Raw genomic sequence first — 10,438 nt, 5'->3', positions numbered from 1 at the left:
TCAGTCACATAACCATAACTAGCCAGATCGTGTTCTCATTTCCTTAGTAGCATTGTGCTGTCTGAGTAGCCTTACTGAAATTAATAGGATGACCTGAGGTATTAGTCAGCATGAAAAATAGCATCAGGATTTGGCAATATATCACTTAAAATAAGCCAGACAGACTCAGGCCATATTAATATATTCAGGTACCCAGGCCACACTGCTCGTCATACCCTTACTAAAAGGGAAGGTTAAGGAACCATTTACAGAGTGGTACCATATGAATACAAGCCTTAGACTCTTGCTTGTTACAGGTCCACTACAAAGCCTGCAAATGTCCAAGGTGGCAGAGGAGGAAGATGTGTTCAGACCTCGCAGCATGTCCATGGGAAAGTGAGAAGGTTTGGCTCTCAGAAAACTGCAGAAAACACAGTGTGATACTCCTGTGACCTTTCCACTGAAGCTTTCTGGAAGACTTTGCCATCTACCCTTCTGAGAACATACTTGAAAGTCTGATTTGCCTTGCTGTATCTATACTACCAACACAGAGTGATGCTGATCCATCTCAAACTCCTCCCATGCATCAAAGGAAGTACTTAAGGCCAAAGGGCCTCCTTCCACAAGATTTTAGATGTTGTTTGAAGTGACAGAGGTTTCCACAGCTATCCAAACAAAATCTGACCCTACTTCTATATGTTTTCTCATTCTCAGCTAGTACTTCCGCATCTGTTCTGTTTTGCTTTGTTGAGGCTTGGCTTTTCCTGTAGCACCACTAGGAGAACCAAAAGCTACTTGGAGCACGAAGGTAACAGCATGTAGCCCTACAGTTCTTGCATTGGAGATATTTAAAATACCCCAAACAGAACTTGGCAAAGTTTTAGATATCCAAGGAGTTTCCCAGTACACTATGATTGGTCCACGTATCCTTCCTACAAAATTTTTTGGAGGGGAATAAGTATGGTTGCTACCAGCCCTCATCTACTCACCTCAGCTGCCATCACTGGGACCTCCAATCCCCCTCAGTATCAATATAAATGGAGGGATGACACCAGGGTTACCTTGTGAAGGATAACATTGTGACATTGCCTGCACAGGGGAGAAGCTGGTGCCCTGCCTGGACACAGCACCTAAATGCTAAGGGACCTTAAGGAGCACCTTCATCTCATTTGGTGCTTCTCTTACCCTGCACTTAGTGCAGTCTTGGTTGCAGAGTTTATCAAGAGTTTTGTAAACACAGATGCTATCCAGAAGTGCCTCTGCCCTGCTTTGTGATTTTGTCCCCTGGCAGAAGGGAGGACTAAGACACTCATTTTTTGGTCTGGATAATTGCCCTGAATAGGAACATGGGAGTTGTAGTATCTCCCACATCTTTTTCTCTCGGATGTGCACCTGTCTATTGACTGACTTGAATTTTACTCTTGAAATACATATCCTGGTCATCTTGGTCAGCAGAGTCCATCCTGACAGGCATTTAGCACTGTGGCTCTGTACATGGCCACACATCAGATCTGTGCAAGTTTCTGAAATCATCAAAGAAAAAGTAAACAGTAACTGAAATGATTCATGTATTAGATAAACCATTGCAATGGTGTCATTTATGCATATTTAATAAATGCAGTGTTTATTGTAAAGACAAATCTTGATGAAAATCTAAGGCATGAAGCCTTCCTGAAAGGTGCAGTTATTCAGCATTCTGGGATCAAACTCTTCCCTTCATTCCATACAGACACTCCATTGAAATCTTTGAGATTAAATGGGCATAAGTCTGAGTTTAACATATTGCAGATGTGTATATATATTAAGAACATTGGATGCATTGTACTCAAAAATGCTATTTTACTTAGGGTATTTTTTCAGCACTTATGATTACTTGCAATAATAAAAAAGACTATTCCACAAACTTTGCTAAGATCGTATGACATAGCAAGCACACTGTCATCTACCTTGTGATTTAACATCTGTGACACTACACTAATTCGCGGTCTTTGGCCATCCAACATGATATCAACTATACAAAGTGTCAAACCACTCTGTGCACAAAATTAACTGATTTTAGAAGTAAAAGGGTTGTAACCAGCTCTGCTGAAGTCAACAGAAAACCTGTGTCAACTATAGGGGAAACTGGGTGAGGCCCATATTTAATTTGTTTTGAGTTAAAAGAGAAGACAGCACACTGTTCAGCCTGCTCTACATGACTAGTTTTCTGGCTATTTGACACACAAAACACTGGGATTGAAGAGTTCATTGCCAGTTCTACTTCCATTATTCACAGCTGAGAGAAGCCAGAAGGAGCTGTTGGGGCAGTGCTGGGCTGATGGGCTCGATCTGATACCACAGATCCCCATTTCCTCTGTGCCGTGACCTGAAAGAGTTTATCTTTAGGCCCCACTTTTGTAGTCTTAAGGGAACACTTTCTGCCCAACACCAGACAGCAGCTCAGAAACACAAGAATGTCCAACCAGTGTTGGACATATATCTGTTTTAACCACATGTTAGAAACTTGGCTGATACACACTTTGGAGGATATAGAACCATAAATGACCCTTTTCTAAACAGTGATGAGAAAAAAATTTCAGAACTTTTTTTTTTTTTTTTTTTTTTTTTTTTTTTTTTTTTTTTTTTTTTTTTTTTTTTTAGTGATAGCAAAACACACCCTAACATCTGGTTCATGAAAAAAATCCTTTAAAGTTCTGACCAAGAAGTAATTAAATGAAAGAATTTCCCCAAGGACCTATCCTGTTTGTAGCATTGTATGGACTGTCTTATGATCACTTCAACAATTTCATGACATAATGATTAAATTCTCACTCTTTATAATCAGCCCAATGAAGGATGGGCAACAGCAGGACATACACTCCAGCCTCATTTGGTGGTGAGTGAGCTCTACTGATTTCAGCAAGAGGTACCATAAAATCCCAACCATGAAATTGCAGAAGTAAACAGCAGCTTGCCCTCAACTTCCACAAAGCCATGCTACACCCAGTTAGGGATCACTGCAACATGAATGTGATAATCTCTTGCTGTCTAAATTTCTTCCAGCCTTTCTCCAGCTGTATAACATGCATCTTTCTCAAAATTAGTGGAATTACCAGAGGTTGAAAGGAGAGTAACACAGGGATATTTATGTGCATCAATAAGAGGAAGGCTTTTCTGGAGCCTAAAAATAAATGCTTGTCTAGTCAAGAATGAATTTTAATTTATTCATTACTTATTTTTGTCTACACAGGGATTATTGTAAGACTAGAACAGTAAGATTTTTATTGTGTCTGAATTGCAAATAACTGTGATGCAAACAAGGTCTTCTTTTTACTTCTGTGGGAGCAGAACACCTCTACAGTGCATTCACATCTTTCCACAAGCCGATGGCTTCTCCTTGCCTGCGTTAGGGCTTCCTGCCCAGCAGTGTGCAATGCACACAAGTGTTGGCAAGGTAGAAATGTCATTATACACGATCTGAGAATTTCCTTCCATAATATACCAGAATAATAATGGACAATAATAAATGAGAGTCCTCAGCTCTCTTCTTTGGCTGAATACGTCTCGCTGAGTCAGAAGAGACCGCATCTCGTTTTTCCAATGTGTGCTTTTGTTAGGTCAATAGAGAGACTGTTATAGAGTGGTAATGTGAGCTGGGTAATGTGTGCAGGTTCTGGGGCTTTATTGTGTCCCTGCTATGTTAATTAGTATTAGGAACATGATGGATTGGCAACACGTGTACTTTCTGAGTCTTAAACCAGCCCTGAGAGTTTAGCACTCCATTAGTTACACATCACAGGAACCCAGGGATGTTTACTCAAAAAAGTATCACTTACAAGAATGAAACTTTCCAATTCATTCCTGATAGGAGTGGGGGTTGGGACACCAGCCCTGCACAGGGCAGCATGCAGACCCCCAGTCCAGACCCCCCTGGACCACACTCCAGCCCAGGGTCACGCTGAGCATCCTACATCAAAGGTCTCTCCGACATGGTTCTCAAGGGAGGGAGAGGTGAAGAAGCACCAGCCTGGACAGGCAGGCACTTTCTATTCACTGCTTCTCTGGTAGAGAAGGTACAAGCAGGGATTTTGGTAAGAGCTGTGTAAAGCTGTGTTCACCTCTCAGTGAAATTTCTCCATGGGGAGAAATCTCCTATCAGGGGAACTGTTAGGGCTGTTTTCCAAGAGCCACCTCTACCATACCAGCCAGCAGGGAAACTCTCCTCTCTGCAGTATGGAGATGCAAATCAGCAACAGGGGCAAAATTCTGAAAGATCCTCACAAGGAAAAATGGTAGCAAGAGAGGCTTAATACACCGTTTCCACAGACAGATAAAAGACACTGATTTTTCCATGCACCAAATAATATAGAAACTCTACCTCTGCTCCCTGAAAATGTGACTCCCTACAGAAATTATTACAATTTTCCTGTCTTTCAGCAGTCTCAGAGAAGGCCACCCATGCCAACCTGTTCTCTTCAATATCTTCATAAATGACTTCTATGCAGGACTTGAAGGCATACTAAGTAAGCTTGTGGATGACACTAAATTGGAGGAGCTGTTGACCCCCTTGAGAGTAGAGAGGCTTTGCACAGATATCTTGACAAATGAGAGATCTGGACAGTCACCAACAATATGATATTTAACAAGAAAAACTGCTGAATTCTGCACCTGGGAAAGGGCAACCCTGGCTATACAGACAGACTGGGGGATAAGGGGCTGGAGTTCAGAAAGAGATCTGGGAGTTCTGGTCAACAGCAAGCTGAACAGGAGCCAGCAGTGTGCCCTGGCAGCCAGGAGGGGCAACCCTGCCCTGGGGTGCATCAGGCTCAGCACTGCCAGCTGGTGGGGGAAGGGATTATCCTGCTCTGCTCTGCGCTGTGTGTGTCCAAAGGAGGGCTACAGGAATCGTGAAGGGTCTAGAGGACAAGAAGTATGAGGAGCAGCTGAGGCCCCTTGGTTTGCTCAGCCCCGAGCAGAGCAGGCTGAGGGGAGGCCTCATGGCGGCCTGCAGCTCCCTCACGAGGGGAGCGGAGGGGCAGGCGCTGAGCTCTGCTCTCTGGGGACAGCGACAGGACCCGAGGGAACGGCATGGAGCTGGGACAGGGGAGGGTCAGGCTGAGGGCTGGGGAAAGGGTCTGCACCCAGAGGGTGGTCGGGCACTGGGACAGGCTCCCCAAGGCAGTGAGCACAGCACCGAGCCTGATGGAGTTCAAGTGTTTGGACAATGCTCTCTGACATCTGGTTTGGGTTTTGGGGGGGTTCTGTGCAGAGCCAAAAGTTGGACTCAATGATCTTTGTGAGTCCCTTCCAGCTCAGGATATTCTGTGATTGTTTCAAGGAAGCACTACCCCAGAAGAAAAAAGCAGCTCTATTTCTGTGTGTGTTTTTGGTGTTATTGGTTTTTGTTGTTGGTGGTGGTGGTGGTTGGTTGGTTGGTTCTGTTTTTGTTTTGTTTTGTTTTGTTTTGTTTTGTTTTGTTTTGTTTTGTTTTGTTTTGTTTTGTTTTGTTTCAGTGCAAGCTTCCTCCCATTACCTGACAACCTTATGGCTCCCAGGAACAGCTGTCCCCCTTGCACACACCTTTTTTCCCCATCCTAGTCTTCTTCACCTCAAACCTGGCCTGGTAGGTTAATGCTTGCCTTCTCACCATTAGCCTTAAATATTCCATCACAGCAATCCACAATAGTGACAGCACAAATAATGCAAAAGCAAATGCTACCATCCCCTTCCAGCAGATCAGTTGCTTGCTGTGATTGTCTTCAGTAGGCACCAAGAATTCTGCAGTGTTAATTTTGGCAAACATCCCACAGTGTTTCTGTGTCCTGAATGTATGCATAGGATTATCATTTAGCATTCCAATTATAGCTGTTAGGAATTAATAATTAGCAGAGCAGGACTTGGCAGAGCCAGGGGCCTGATGCTGGCCTGATATTCCTCTTGTTTAGTTTTCAGCAGAACCTATGGTAGCTACAGATACAAATGGTTTGTGCAGCCAAGCATGCCAACAGTAGCAGTTGATGTAATTACAATGACACAAGTTGGCCTTGTGTCCAAGTATATGTGTAGCAAATCCAAGAAATATGAATGCAAGTGGATGGTTACAATAAGCAAAGAAGCAACAAAACCAGTTCCAGATAGTCATTGAATTATTTGCACTCTGTGGACCATATTTTTATATTGAGTTATGCCTGTGTAATTTGACTGAGACCATTTGGGTCAAATATGCATATCTGAACTGGATTTGTCCATGTATGTCTTCCTGTTCTTATTGACATTTTGTACTGTGTTCAGTTTACTGAAAGTACCTGCAGAAGGAAAGCCTCCTGTTTCCTGAAAGCTACTGTTTCAACCAAGTCAAGCGTATTCTCAATTGCTGCATGAAACAGGCATGCTCTATGGATTTTCACACACTGCACTGATTTTGCCATACTTGCAATCAAAAAGAAATGCTGTTCTAACTTGAAAGCTGAACATGGACACTCTGTGACTTTCTGGGAGCAAAAATATTTTCAATAAATTAATTTCACAGTCTTTTGACTACAATCATACTCTAAGGACTGCCTTGAGTTTATTCATTTTTTAGTGAATAAAAACACCATTAACAGTGGTGCTTTCTGCAACTAGAAAGCTGAGACAGGCAATCTGAAATAATCAAAAACAATGTTATCTAGAAGGATATTTTTTAGGACTATGTCAGGTCCTACAATATACAGCATGTCATGATAGGATGTCTACCTTTCTGCTGTCAGACCATGTCAACATCTGAAACACCACAAACAACACACCCAGAACAAGCCAGGTATGCTGGTATGAATGACCTTTTTTTTTTTTTTATCACTATAGAGAAATCATATCAGCATGTGGCAAGGCACTTTGGTGCTGCAGATCATTTTGCCACCTCTTGGCACATCAGGCAAGAATCAGGGGTACGATAGTTGCTTCTTGCAGTCTTCTCTTAGGCAAAGACCTTTTTGTAGGCAGATCCTTTGGCTCTGTGATGTTAGCAGTGCAAGCTTCCAAGCTTGCGTTTTGTATTGAACCTTGCATACTGCAGTCCTAAAACCTGACAGCAGCCTCCAAGCAATGCCAAAATACAAGCAGGCAAGTCCACTCATAATCCTTTGCAGAATGCTGTGCTCTGAAGTCATTTCCTGCTTCTCACATGTAAAGGTAACAGACACAGCTAAAGAGGCTGAAATGGTCTTTATGGCTTGGCACATCTCTAATAAAAATAAATAAATAAATAAATAAAATAAAATAAAAAAGCCTTGAAGCCTTGATCACGGGAAGAAAGGGACAGTTCTGGGATATAGATACTGAAGAAACTGGGAACTCCTATGGAAGGCAGAACATCTGTTTATTACATTTTCCAGTGTTTTATTTTCAGTTCCCCATGACAAAGAATCAGATCTTTTACCACTGCAAATTGTGCTCAGTCGTAAACACAGCATTATCCTTGTAAGGTATCTTAAGCATTGTAAAGAAGAAGCTTTATTATAGGGAAGTGACAGAGTCAGAAATCAGAGCAGAGGAAAGATAGTTTGAAAACAGGCCACCTTTCATAAAGAAAGAATTGTACTTACAGGTGAGAGGATTTATTTTGTGTGAACATCAATAGTTTATGCAGCATAGAGGAAAATCTTGAGAAAAGCATTTTGTGGTAAAATAATCTGTACTAGATTTCCCGACAAACCTCCTACAACAATGTTAACCTACTGAAGCTCATGTCAAGGAATGGGTTTTGGTAACATACACTTCTCTCCGTGTTGTACCTTAGTGTAATATCACTACTGAATGAGAAAGAGGATGTGTTCAAAAAATTTTATTGTTAATGGGAATATCAGAAAACACCACACTCAGCAGTGGAGTCCATAAGGAAATTCACTTGAGGCTACGTCCAAAGTATTACTGTCCTTGCTTTAGTCTTCATTTTATGTACACCAGCAAAAAGTGTTACATGGTGAACTCACTTCATGGTAATGCAACACTGTTTTATTAAATGTAGGTTTGATGGGTCTCTGGGTCAGCCAAAGACCTGAGAATGAGGTAAACATAAAACAATACAATCACTCCGTAAAATGTAGATCTTTTTCAAACTCAAAACATGCCAGAGCAAGGCACATTTCTTTTCTAAGCAGAAACAGCACTTAGGCTGCTTGCCTTGCTTATCATTCTTTCAGGCTAGAAATGGGAAACCAACTTCTCCACTGAAACTGTCTTCCAAATTAATGGTGTCTTGAATATCTCCACAGAAAAAGAGGTTCAACAGTGCCTTAAAATAAGGCCAGAGTAAACCACCATGAGCATCCTGCACTGCCTTTGTCCTGAACAGAAAGCACATGAGCCGGAGCAAATAAGACCAGCTAAATTTGGCATTAACACTATCTTGTCCAATACTAACAATTTGCCAAAATTCATGACATGAGTTGCTTTGGGGAAGGGAGGGAGACAGGGAGGAAGATGTTGTTGTGTACTCTTCCTGTAATAAAGGTAATAAGTGAACAGAATGAGTCCTGTTCTTCCAATACCTAGAGTTACAACAGGAATCAAAAGAAGAGGGGTGACAAGTGGAAATTCCTGTGCTCTTGGAATGGAGGGACTAGCTGAAGACAGACTTACAAGAAGCACTGGTGACCCCAGCTCCTCAGCTCAAGGCCTCCTGACAGGCCCATCCCCACATTTGCTCCAGACATGAAAACTTTTAGAAGTAACACACAAAACTGAATGCCATGGCTTTTCTTTACACTCCATTAAATGTTGTAACCTGTGCTGGGAAAAAAGAATCACGGAGAGTCCAGGCCATCTCCTAGCTGTTCCTGCCCTGACAGCTTTGGCCCATCCTTGTAACTACTTGTCTTCTTCTACTGGGATTTTCTCAGAACCTGGCTTGCTGGTGCTGACACTTGTGGCATCCACTGCATACACCTAAACTCACATTCCTCAATATATTCTAATGTTCTGGGTAACAGCTGCTTTTGTTCCTGTGCATCCAAGACTTTCGGCATGATATTCAAACCCAACCATCAAAAGTCCATAGCCAATACCAATAGTGCCAAAGCCAAGTTTATACAACTTGCATTAACTAATGTATATGTCTGTCCCTGAAGGTGAATTTAGATATGGGGTGTGACTGGCTGTTACATATTCATCTATTTGGCTATACTATCAGAAATAGCAAGCAGGAAGGTAGGCTCTTTTAAGCAGACACCTTGGCTATATGTAGTAAAGAAAACAGAAAAGCAGCTTTACACAAGCTAAGAAACATCCCACAAGCAAGTCAAACCCACACTACCACTCTTTTGCTTCCATACCTAAAACCTTAGCTAGTCCCAAAGAACCGTGCAGTCAAGACATTTTTAAGGCAAAAAGGATGGATTTCTAGACACTGTGCCCACTAAAAGGGCAACATCACAGGCAGGTTGTAATATGGACATTTTGACATCAAGAGAAAAATACCCTAGGAAAATCTTAATTTCACTAGATTCACTCAGCATCAATGAAGACACTTTGTTTTGACTACAAAATGTTTGTCATTTGAAAATTTCAAACAAACTTATGCATTCTGTATTAGCTTTGCTTTCTAGACTGATTGACAATTCATCCCTTGATAGAATGCACTGAAATAATCTAGCATCAACTGAAACCAAGAGAGTTCAAGATAATAATTATAAAAAAAAAAAAAAGAGAGAGAGAGAGAGAGAGCACTAGAGCTTACCAGAGAGCACTCTGGTAAGAGGGCATACACATCACTCATGTATATAACAGACCAGACATCTCTGACATCAGCTAATAGCTAATGGGGATGTGGGGGACAGGAGAAGGGGCTTTTCATAGTCAAATAGATAAACAAAACATCTTTGACACCTTTTATTTTCTGTGAAAGAGGAGTTAAAGGCCAAATTGTGAGTGTGTGTATGTGCATGGCTTATGCATGTCTACAATGCATGCATACACAAGTGGACACTTTTGCTTCTTTCTGATTTTCTCCCACTAGATGGAGTTTGGTGACTTTGGTAGTTCCCGATGAAGCTGTCTTCCAAGGCCATTGTTAATGGTTGTGGGTGCGTGTGCGAGATAGTGATGTTAATAATCAGATTGTGTTCAGTTTTGAGCTAATTGTCCTGTTAACAGTGAAAGAGACATACGTTGAAAATGTCCCAATACTCTGAGAAGTCCATATATAGGTATTTGAAGATCTGTTTAAAATCTACCTCCAGATTTTGAGGTCACATACCTGGTAAGGTTAGTAAGCAGCAATTAGTATGTTAATGAGTAAAGATGACATCAGAAAATGAGAAATAGGGATCTTGTTTCTTGAAGAACTTGAAACCTCATATAGAATATAATCAAAATACACTAAGACAGTCTGGCTCTCACATCAAATGTGACACCAAACCCACAGTCTCCATGTAAAACCTGCCAGTACCTCCAGAGAGCAGATAACACTGTTTCATATGCAAAACCTCCAAGGCTGTGCAGT

Source organism: Aythya ferina (assembly GCF_964211825.1).
Source record: "Aythya ferina genome assembly, chromosome: Z".
Taxonomy (NCBI): Eukaryota; Metazoa; Chordata; class Aves; order Anseriformes; family Anatidae; genus Aythya; species Aythya ferina.
The sequence above is the reverse complement of the archived record's forward strand: the minus strand, read 5'-3'. Positions refer to the sequence as shown.